Here is a 12,585-nt window from a genome sequence, read left to right as displayed (position 1 = left end):
AAGAAGATAGAGAAACACTTGTAATCGGATTAGACATAGAAAAAGCCTTTAATTCCCTCAATTGGGAATATCTATTTAAAACTTTTGCATTATTTGAATTTCCTCCTCCCTTTATTTTATTACTAAAAAGCATATATATTAATAACTTAGCCTACATTAAATTAGGTCCTTTCACCTCAGAATCTATCCATAAAACAAAACGTACTAAACAAAGATGCCCCCTTTCTCCTATTTTATTTGCTTTGGCTATAGAAATACTTGCAGAAATAATATGCAATAATCCAAGAATAAAAGTAATAGAAGTCTAAGACCAGTACATATCTAAAATAATGCTTTTTGTTGATGATATTTTATTAACCCTATCAAATTCCAGAGAGTCATTAGGAGAGCTAGAAGAAGTAATGGAGACATTTTATACGATTTCAGGTCTACACTTTAAAAATCAAAATCAAAACATCTATTTTAAATAAGAAAAAATAACTTCAAGTTACAGATAGATCCATCATAGGAAAACAAGAACGTACACTAAATTATTTAGGAATAGTGTTATGCAACAATATAAACAAAACAATATTAATAAAGTATAAAAACATTATCGAAAAAATAAAAATATATATAGAAAAGTGGAACACAATTATATTAACTTTTGATGACAGATTGCAATTAATAAAAATGGTCTTATTGCCAAAAATACTATTTGTAGCATTAGCAATACAGTTAATTCCTGAAAGATGCATTCTTAAAGAAATAAACTCATGTTTAATAACATTTTTATGGTATCCCAAAAAGAACAGAGTAGCTCTAACTCATCATATTAGACCCTGGAAACAAGGAGGATTGAACTTCCCAGAAATAGAAACGTATACAAAAGCATCTGTGCTTTAAACTACAATAGACTGGATAAACCCAAATTATTTTACCAACTAGAAAGAATTAACAATGGCTGTATTAATCTGTTAAAATAATTTTAATAAGTACACAAATCAAACAAGCCCTGGTACATACTATGCATAAGTATACAATATAATATAACAAAACCTTCTAAAACAACACTGATTAATCATTACATCAATTATTTTAGGAAACTTATCAATGCAAACATAGATCTAAAACTTTGGTTTGACCTTTTAACCCCATTTACCATCACTAAGAACTTTCCTCACAAAATATATAGGGAAACAATAACCTCCTGGGAACAAAATGGATTCTTATGCTGGTTTCAATGTGTAAATAAATTAAATGTTTTAGATATACATATGACAAAAACTGCTTACAATATTCCAACACAGGACTGGTTAACCTTACAAAGCATTGTAATGTACACTCAAGATTTATGCAGATTAATTAATAATTCCTCATTTAAAGATATTCCAAATCTAATAAGTTTTCTGTATGAATTTATATATAATAGTTGTGAAAAGAAAAATTCCATTTCAAATCTATATAAAGAGTTAATAACATATAAAACAATTCCCAAACCATCATACTGGCAGTTCTTAACAAAAGGTCAGTCATTGCAGTTAACAGAAAAAATTAAAACTAACATCTTACTATCAGTTAATTACACCTCTAACATACAGTACTGGAAAATATTTAACTGGAAATACTTACATAGAGCATTTTTAACACCAGATAGAATTAAAAAGATGAGTACTATTACAAATGTTTTTTGCTGGAGGTGTGAAAAGTCAAATAAAGCAGACTGGATTCATATTTTTTGAATGTAATAAATTTAAATCATATTGGAATAGAATCAATCATTTTTTACAAGCTTTATTTAATGAATCCTTTACCTTTTAACTAAAGTATTGATTATGTTGTTCTTCTTTCAGCTTTTTCCGGTTAGGGGTCTCCACAGCGGAACTCCGGTCCACTAATGATTGGCCCAACCTTCAACGAAGGCACGCCCATTCACGCCTGTCATTCAAAAGCCACTCGACCACGGGGAGGACATGCAGACTCCACACAGAAGGTGCTCCAGCCAAGAATCGAACAGGAGAACCTCTTGCTGTGAGGCGACAATGCTACCGCTGCACTACAGCAGATTATGTGTAACTAAAGTATTTATTATACTAAATGTAAATGAAGGTCCCTACCTGAATAAGACAAATATGTATTTGTTATGGACAATACTTGCTATATCTAGGAAATGCGTAACCAGAAGGTGGAATTCAAATACACCCATGACCTTGGAAGAATTCTACACTTTACTGAAGACAACTGCATCGATGGAAATAAAAATCAAAGAACTACAAATCTATCCCAGGCCATTGGTAAATAATCCTTGGAAGAAAGTTATATCTTTGTTGGACACTCTGCAATAATCAATACTGGATCTCTGATAACTGATTTGTTAATTCTATATTTAATAACATACAGTGTATATAACTGAAAGTCAGGCTATTGTAAATATTGTATATAGTTGTTTAAAATGATATTTAAAAATATTATGTAAATGTTATTTTAATTGAAAATAAAAAAATATTTGAGGAAAAAAAATAAGCTAATTATTAAAGTCAGTCATCTTTTGTTCATATTGTGGCATCATCCTTAGAGAAGGTAAAATGGTGCTCAATGCTAGGGTCATACCAGCCTGTGACACAAATTCTGAGAGCTCAGTGATTTCTCTCTTCATATAGTCTAGGGAGGTACGTCTCAGGTCATTTATACCCACATGGACTATGACTGTCTCATAGTGGTACCTGTGGTCCAGTGACCTGAGTCTGTGTGTGACTTGGCAGATCCTTGCCTCTGATAATCAAGTGACCTCAACTTTCTCCTTACTCAGCTTGGTGTGAAGGCCATTAGTGTGCCTCATAACAGAGTATCCAATTAGCAGAATGCTGGACTGTGTGGTGGCTTGCTTTATGGGCTAATAGAGGCTCCATGAGATGTGGCAGTATGCGTTGATGTGAGTGTGTTTTGAAAGAGTGCATTCGGGGCTGCTGAGGGTATTTGCTATGTGTACTTCGTCAAAGAGGTGTTTGGGGTTTAGTAAGGTTACATTTAAGTGCCTCAGTATATGTGAGTCTATGTGTCTTTGAGATGTGTGTGGTGGGTGCAGCATGTGTACTACTGGCAACCTTATTGACATTAGGAGAGTTTTGTGACACCTTCTAGTAACACTGTGTAAAAGCATCTCTCACATACCATATATCAATCTGTTTGAGAATTAACTGTATATCAATCTGTTTGAGAATTAACTGGTTGTCAGTAAACATGAGGTAATTTTCTATGTATGCTCCAGAAGAGTGCTGGCTGTTTGTTCTTATGTAATTTTTACAGTGCCTCACGATGCCCGTATTCACTAAGCTGGTAACAGAGATAGTGGGAAAGTTCACATAAATGGCAAAAGACCCTTTTTATTGATTAGATAGTTGGAGTGAGAATATAAAGTAATGTCAGGACTATCTGTCTTGCAACTCTAGGGGCAGTGCTTGTCACTGCAACCAAGTTGAGCTGTGTGCAACTAGGTACTAGTGAAATTTCAATGGTGCTTTCATATGAAAAATGGCAACTCAAGGTGTCTGTGTCTATGCAGGGCACTGCCAAACCCTTGGGAGGAAATGAATAAGTAGACCCTGAATCTCACCTAAATGTAAATACCACAATGCTGCAGATCTCTGGTTGTCCAAGGATAGCAAGATACAAGGTCGATGAGTACTGCTGCTCTTCATGTGGTCAGAGTGTGGACAGAATGGGGCTACCTCTCTCCAGCACTGCACTGCATGCTCATGGGGAATTGGGTGCTAAATCGTTCATAGATGAGCTGAGTCGGACACTCTAGATGCTTCTAGTGGATTCTGGAAAATACTTTTAGACAAGTCAATCACGGACAACCCTCATTATTACCCTTATGAGAAGGTGCTGTTTCAAAAGGCTGATATCTGATATAACCTCAACACCTGAAAATTTTCAGTGCAAATTCACTGATTCACAAAGGGTTCTGGATGGTGGTGGTGTTATTGCATATTTGTTATGGATAGCATCCGGGTACAGTTGGGCAAGTTACTCCATCCTTCGATAGACTTGTTAAAGAAAAAAATAAGTCATGGCCTTGGGGATACGATAAACTGTTTAAAATATAAAAATCTTTAATAAATTATTTCCAAGGCAGAATGTTAAATCCCAACACATCTGCCAAAATAATGAATTTACATGCAGTTAATCCCCAGCAAATGCCTACTCACACGCACACGTGTACACACACACACACACACACACACACACACACACACACACACACACACACACACACACCAAACACCAACTTTTTAACCCTCCTGCACAAAATATACAAGGCTAAAACATCATGAATGTACTATGAACTTGCAACAGTGAATACAGTCAAACAGCTACATTTATGTTTAAATAAACAAAATTGTACTATGTTCTTCAAGTTTCACTGTTACAATCCTGACTTGTGGGATTATTCCAAAGCTGAGAATAGGGTGAAAGGAAGATTAGGGAGAGGAGAAGAGAGGATGCCCTGCAGGATAGCAATGGCGAATCCTGCTCTAGACCTGAAAAAGACTGATAAGTGGTAGTGCTTGGTAAAGGTCTGCACAGATGACGAGGTAGCAGCGTCCAAAATGTCTTTGGTAGGGACTCCCTTTGGGAAGGAAGCAGAGGTACCCATGGCCCTAGTAGAGTGAGTCCTGACAGCTTCAGGTGGCTTTTTACCATGACGGCTGTAGTAAAAGGAAATACAGTGAGAGATCCACTTGGAAATAGTGGGCCGCAGTGGTGCAGTGGTTACCAAGCACTACTACTTATCAGCCTTTTCCAGGTCTAGAGCAGGATTTGCCACTGTCATCATGCAGGGCATTCTCTCCTCTCCTCTCCATAATCTTCCTTTTACACTCATCTCAGCTTTGGGAATCTCTGGTTTGATTCTTGGCTGTGGTGCCATCTGTGCTGAGTCTACATGGCCTCCCTGCGGTCATGTGGGTTTCCTCCAGGTGCTCCAGTTTCCTCCCACATTCTAAAGACATACAGTAGGTTAACTGGATACTCTAAATTGCCCATAAGTGCGAGTGAGTGGTATGGATGAATGGGTCTATATTAAATCACTGAACGCTTAAAAAAGTGAACGGTGATTAATCGATCCTATGTAAGTGAAAGCTTGCAATGTCAAAGTGTCAGAACAGCGATTTTCTTCCAAGGGGAAAAAAACTGCTGTTCCAACAAAAAAAAAAAAAATATAATAAAAAATAATTTCAAACATTACATTAAGTGGGGGGCTTCGGCCAAATCCGAGACAGCTCTACAGTGCCGAAAACAGCAAGTACCAAAGCAGCCAAGCAAATTCTTTCCCAGGGAAAGAATTCACTTAACAGCTACTTCAATATTTTGCATTTTCAGCCTTTTATGTTCGACCAAGATGCATTCGAAAGAATGCATCTTCGGTCTTCTAATATAGACCCTGGATGAACTACCATGGCCAGGCTAGCCACGTGGCGTTGTAAACCGTGGCTCAAGATGATTGTCACTGTTGAAGTGACACCCTGACCCCATGTGCAAAAGTGAGAAAAGGGATACAGGATGGGTGAAGGATGGATCCAATTGAAAATAGTCTGACTGGAGGCTGGCTTCCCTTCAGAGCCAGTGGCAAAGGACACAAGAGTTGGTCTGATTTTCTGACAGATTTAGTTCTGTCAAGATAGTAGCGGAGCAGAGCTGTCTATGCACAGCCAAGGAATGAAGGATTCTCTCCTGGTTTCCAGGACTGGGGAAGAAGGTGGGCAGGTGTATGGCTTGATTAAAGGATATGCCTGTGACTGGGTCTATATTATGTAGTCGAAGGAACTAAAAGTCAACTACCCTTTCATCGACACATATGTGTCGAACCTGCACTTGAGCGAATGGCCACATCATTGTTTTTTTCCAAGGGAAAAAAATCGGTAGGCTAACTACGTACGACACAATATAACAAACACAATTAATTTGGGGGGCTTTGCCCCCCACACCTCCCAATGTGGGAGGCTGTGCCCCCACCCCCCCGACTAAATATACTAACTCTGAGATCGCACTACAGTGGGGAAAAGAGCAGATTTAATACAACACCCAACCGATTTTTCCCTTGGGGAAAAAAATGTGGATGTTCGCTCAAGTGCGGATTCAACACATATGTGTCGATGAAAGGGTAGCCGACTTTTAGTTCCTTCAGCTACATAATATAGACCCTCTGTGACCACCATGGGCATAAAGGGTGCGTTAGTCCTGAGGGATACTCTGTCTGAATGGAATATGAGAAATAGTTCCATTGCCATGACAGCTTGCAGCTCAGAGACCCTCCTAGCTGAGGTGATAGCGAGTAAAACTGCAGTCTTCCAAGTTAAAAATTTTAAGTCAGTAGAAGCTGCCAGTTCAAAGGGTGGTAGGGTAATTTTTTCCAGAATAAAATAGAGGTTCCATGGAGGAGTGGGGGTTGCCTCCTGGGAGGTCTGATGTGGATCACTCCCCTAAGGAACTGGTTCTGCAGGGGGGTGTGAAAAGACAGAAGGAAAAACAGATATATGGGCTAAAATGACAGACACGTGTATTTTGTTGGAAGAAAAGGACAGACTTCTGTCAACCAGGGTAGCTAGGTAATCTAAAATGGCAGTGATACTGGCTGAACTGGGATTGAGGGCTTTCTGCTGGCACCAGATGGAGAATCTTTTCACAGTGGCTGAGTATGCTTTCTTAGTACTACGCCTTCTGGCTCTGAGAATGTCTTGAACTTGTTTGCTTAGGACAAGCTCGGAGGAGAATACTGGGGGATTATTCAGTCTGAGAGTCTGCAGATTGGGATGCACAAACCTCCCCTTGTCCTGAGCCAGAAAGTCCACTCTCTCAGGTAAGTGCCATGGATTTTCATGGTTAAGCTTAGTAACACAGTACCAGGGCTGCCTGGGCCAGTCGGGGGCTATCAAAATAACTCTTGGGCCCTCTTCCTTGATTTTTAGCAGATCTGAGAAAGAAGAGGCAGGAGAGGAAATGCATAAAGGAAAAGGTGAATCCAAAGGAAGGAGAAAGCATCTGTCTTTCAGGCTGCAAGCAGTTTGCTTTTGGAACATAATCTTTTCAGCTATTATATATATATATATATATTTTTTTATAGGTTAGTACTAAGCTAACTGCCCTTGCGAGCCATTTTAAGCCTAGCCAATTATCCCTTGTCAGACTCAAACCCTGCACCTTGTGTTTATAAGGCAAACACCTTAACCATTAGGCCACTCTCCCAACCCTGCAATAATAATAATATTTATTATTTGCATTTTCTTATATTTAATAATATTCTGCATTTGTAAATGTAAAACAAGGAAGGCAAGCTCTTCACCGAAAGGACTTCTCACCAAAAAAACAAAAGGATGAGTGTAGAGTAGTAAGAAGACCAACCACGATGTGCAAATTCTTCTTTAAACCAAATAAAATCCAATGGCAGACACGATGTAAAACGTATACCAGTATATTGAGTAAAAATGAGCGCTTTCGCGTAGTACTAAGCCACGCTTCTTCAGATAACATTCTGTATTTCTCTGAATAATTGTATTATACCTCATATGCATTTTTACTGTATTCTCAGCCAGTTGTATATAAACTGTATTGCATTAAGTATGTTTGTAAATTGACTATTTTACTACATGTATGTAACTTTATGTATGTTTGTAATTGTCCTTGGAGCTTTTCTCCCCAGGCCTCCACTACTGAAAAAGGGCTGTTCTTGGCCCACATGACTTCTTCAGTCGTCAAACTGAAATAAATAAATAAATAAATAACATTTTCTTTGTTGGCAAAGAGGTCTATCTGTGGAATTTCCCATTTCTGGACTATGCTGAGAAAAGTTTCCCATTACAGATGTCATTTGTGGGGCTCCGTCAGGTTCCTGCTGAGGTGATGTGCTAGTGTTTTCAACCCCTGGAAGTTATTGTGCCATGAGGTGCAACCCCAGAGAATGAGCTGTCTCCCAGGTCTGCATAGCTAGTCGACATAGAAGGTAAGACTGAGTGCCTCCTTGTCTGTTTATGTATTGCATGCCTATGGTGTTGTCTGTTTTGACTTGCAGGACCCCCTGGTTTCCATTTTTTTTTTTAAAGCTACTAGGCCCTTTTGAACTACCTCAGTTCTTTCCAGTTTATGTGCTTGTCTCTGACCTGAATCTTCCATTTGTCCTGGGGCTAAAGGTGTTGGAAATGAGCCTCCCCAGGCTGTCTCTGAAGCCTATGTGGTTAAAGTTTGACTCTGAGGAGTGAACCTGAAGGGCAGACCAAAGTTCTGGGCAAAGGTCTGTGGTCACCATGCAAATTCTTCCTTGAGACAAGGGGCTGAATTTCAGTCACCAAGGTTTGTGAGTGCAGGCACCACAGATTCTTGAGGTACCACTGGAGTTTCCTCTTTCGTAGCCTGGCCAGAAGAATCATGAGGATACAAGATGCCATGTACCTATTGTTCTGAGGAATTCTCTGGCTAAAAAGCACTGTCTCTGCATAATGTTTTGGAAGTACTGAGTCAGAAAGAAGACCTTTACTGGAGGAAGAAAGGCCTTTTGAAGGGAAGAATCTGGAAGAGCCCCCAGGTAAATGATCCTGGTGATGGGTCTGTGTTGGATTTGCATAGATTTATGGCGAACCCCAAAGAGGTGAAGAGGTTCTGGGTAAAGGCCAGATCCCTGGGGAGCTTTGACAGACTAGTAGCTTGAAAAAGGCAGTAATCTAGACACGGATACATTTGGACCCTCTTGTTCTGCAGAAAGTGATCACAGGGGCTAAGCACTTTGTGAAAACCCTAGGAGCAGTAGGCAGGCCAAAGGGTAGGGCAGATAAGTGAAAGTGACTGGTACCTGATCTGAAATGTAGAAAGTTTCTGCATGATTCCTCTACAGCAATGTGTAAGTAAGCATCCTTAAGATCCAGGGTGAGCATTAAGGCCTGGTGATCTATCGTGGGTAGAAGCTTTTGAAGAGCCAACATTTTGAATTTTGGTACCAGCAGGGACTGACCTAGGGTAGACAGGTCTAGAATAGGGCGTCAAGAGCCTTTCTTTCTGAGAACCAGAAATAGCCTGGAGTAGAACGCCTTTCCTTTTTGGTGCTCTGAAACTGGTTCCACTAAGTCCTGTGAGCACAGATTGAGAATTTGAAAAAAGGCCTCTCTTCTTTGATTTTATAGAATATCTGGGAAACCTGATGACCTTAATGGCTCTTTGAAAGTGAACCTGTTACTATTTGAGATAATATTCAGAACTCATTCATCTGAAGTGATGAGGGACCAATTTTCTTTGAACGGGATAGCCTTCCTCCTAGTCTTCCTCCTGTGTTTTTGGGAGAGGATGGGGGCAAGTTGAGGGGAATGGAAGAGTCACTGCTGTTCTCTGTCAGGACCCTGTGGCCTAGAACTCTCCTGCCTGGGGGTTTCTGAGGACCACTGTGTGGGCCTTTATGATTGGTGCTGAGTTTGAGGTCTTTCCCTCTGTAGCTTCCTTTGCCTGCTTTTTGACTGAGAAGGAAAGGACCAGTGTTTAGTGGGAAAATTCCTTTGAAACCTAGGAGACTGGACCTGGAGAAAGTCTAACAGTCTGCATAGATTTTGCTTTATTTTCCCTACTTTCAGCACAGCTTCAGCTTTTGGCCCAAAGAGGAAGTCCTTGTCCAGGAGTGCATCCAGAAGGTTGGAATTAACATGGTCTGGGAGGCTCTGCTCCCTAAGCCAAGCATGCCTTTGAATGACAGAACCAGAGACTGCAGCTCGGCTGGAGGCCTCCATAGCAGCACAGCTGCAATGTAGAGTGTCTAGACACCTGGGAGCTAGAATGGCAAAGATCCAACAATTCCTTGAAAATGTACTTGTCCTCCATGGAATATCTTTTGCTTCATTTGATCTAAAATAGTTTGTTGGTATTTGATCATATGAAACTGGCAATTAAGGGCCCTGACAGCTAGGGTAGCAAAAGTGTAAACTTTTTACCAAACCTATCAATGGCCCTGCTTTTTTTATTAACAAGTAAAGGATTTTTTGAAGAGCTAACCATTGCTCCTTTGGGTCCTGCAGTGACAAATTCTGGATCTGCAGAAGGATTCTTGAAGAAGTATTCATGCAAGTCCAGCACCCTGTAGAACTTGTCTGGTTTTCAAAGGGATTGAAGAAGAGAATCTGGGTTCAAAGAAGAATCTATAAAAAACATCCTGTACAACCTCCAACATAGGAGGAATAGCTAAAGGCTTGTGTTCTGGTAGGTCAAGAAACTCCCGAACCCTCTTTTTTGATTGTGGGTATTCCTGGGCCTCCCAATGGAAATGTACCCTCATGGCATGGAGAGTTTCCCTAAAAGTGACATATTCAGGGGGGTGAAGCTGAAGCCAGCTTCTCTTCAGAATCTGAATGTTCAAAAGAAGTAAGGAAGAGTCCCTCCTCAAAGACAGATTCTTCCTCATCAAGATCAGGAGGCTATTAGGAAAACTTCAGGGCATATGATCCCTTTTCCTTTTCCTTAGGGAAGACACCAGAGGGGGTTACCTAGCTCTGACTATAGAAATAAGGTTGTCAGGTAACCCCGCAAGGTCTTGCTGATATCTCTGTGCATGGGAGTCGGTAAGCGTAGGCATAGGGACTAAGGTAGAACCCCTCTTAGGATTCTCACCTCTGGCCTTGGGCCTAGGTACAACTGCAGTCCTGATGGCAGTCTCTCTGTAAGGATAAGTCAATGCAGGCTGATGCCACAAAGGAACGTCACCGGTAAAATGTTGCTTGTTGGAAGCCAAGGTCTGCTGAGTGACCAGACCTGACCAGTACACTAAGAATCAAGGCCTGTGTAGTTGTTGAGGGACCTGACAGCATGTCTGATTCTGGACGGGTCACAACAGAGGCCTGCTCCACCACTTCAGTCACAGAAGGGGGCTGTGAAAGCATCTCACCTTCCTCACTGATAAAAAGCCTTGGGGACTTGCAGACAGAGAACAACTGTCATCTGACGCCCTAAGCTTAGCTCTTTTTTCCTTATCTTTCCTACACATAGGGAGCTCAACCTTAGGATGATGAGTGGATAACCTTTGAAGATACAAAATAGATAGGAGACTAACATGCCTAGATACGATCTCGGTCCTATGCCTGATAGTCCTAGAGTTAAAAAGGGTGCAGAAATGACAATTAGGAATGTCAAGATCAGGGCCTAGACATGTGACACACAGTGAATGGAAGTCCTGGTGTGGTGTTTGTTTACCACAGTGAGACAATTGTTAACCTTATCTGACATGGGTTAAAAGAAGAAAAAAAAGACTTCCCCAACAGGGTACTTAGCTTTCAGATGACTTCTATCTGGTGCACAATAACAAACACACTGAAATACTGCTTCGGGGTCTGACATCATGGCATTGGCTGGTTCCCTATATTCCCAAGCATATTGACATCGGATAGGGCGTCTGTACACCTAAGGAGGAGTGAGATCTTTACACTAGTATTCAGGCCAGCCAAGGGCTTACACAGCAAGAAATCTCACAAGTCTGGACTGCAACAATGAAACACGAAGCACATCCACTAATCTGGGTAATTACCAACAAGTACGGCTGGTACAAATGGCCAAAAAACCACAAGGCAATCCAAAAAAAGAGAGGCTAGCACCAACGAGTGAGCAATATAATCAAAATTTATTAGTGTGGCAAGACCAAAATAGTTAGACCAGTTTCGGCAAAACTGCCTTCCTCAGTGACAAAAACAAAAACACAAGTGTAAGCACACACATATATATATGAAACATTTTTCAATTGACACTTTCCTGTTACATCATTTCCTATAGATTATTTACTGCCCTGGAGAAAATAGACCCCCTAACTTAATGATCGAATTTTTTCTTTTCTATTAAGAATAGAATGCCAACCTGATTTATTTATCCTATCTCCCTGAATTTTGTCTATTACCATAAAATAAAATCTAGCTGAGCTGTGGGAAACACAATGTCTATAAAGAGCGTTTGATAACCACTTGTTCTGTATATCACTAAAATGTTCAGACATATGTATACAAAGCGGCTGGGAAGTATGCCCTATATAAAAGGCAGAACAAGAGCATGATACTAGATAAATTACCCAATCTGTACTACAGGTGGCAAAAAATTTTATATCAAAAACCTTACCAGCCTCATATCTAAGGCCATGGAAAAAAATCATCATGGACAGATAAATGAGGACAAAAGTAACTTGCAAATGCTGGACTCAACACAGTTCGGCTTTACTAAAGGAAACACATGACTATTAAATCTGGTGAACGTTTTGAGAGGGTCACCAAAGCACTGGATGAAGTTCAGACTGTGCACCCAGCTTACCTCGACCTGACCAAGGCTTTTGATACAATACCTCACTGAGGCATTATAGACAAGCTCACTAATTTAGGTATAAACCCTTTTATCACCCATTGGATAGCTAACCGGCTCAATGATAGGACCCAGAAGGTCAAAACAGGAGAGGCCACCTCCACCAAGAGGCAGTCACTAGCAGAGTCACCCACAGCTCAGTACTGGGCATGCCCCTTTTTGGCATCTATTTCTCTAAAATGGAAGCAAATGCGTATGATTTATATCTGACTGAATTTGCAGATGCAGCCTCTGAGTACT

At 40.4% G+C, this 12,585-nt stretch overlaps 1 protein-coding gene across 1 annotated transcript in view; it reads right to left on the bottom strand.

The window, feature by feature from the left end:
* CEP104 (centrosomal protein 104) overlaps nucleotides 1-12,585 on the bottom strand; it is a 2,320,447-nt gene that overhangs the window by 1,462,376 nt on the left and 845,486 nt on the right. The window lies entirely within an intron of this gene.

The sequence above is a fragment of the Protopterus annectens genome, chromosome 2.part1 (genome assembly GCF_019279795.1).
Source record: "Protopterus annectens isolate FY-2018-M chromosome 2.part1, PAN1.0, whole genome shotgun sequence".
Classification (NCBI taxonomy): Eukaryota; Metazoa; Chordata; order Ceratodontiformes; family Protopteridae; genus Protopterus; species Protopterus annectens.
The sequence above is the reverse complement of the archived record's forward strand: the minus strand, read 5'-3'. Positions and strand labels throughout refer to the sequence as shown.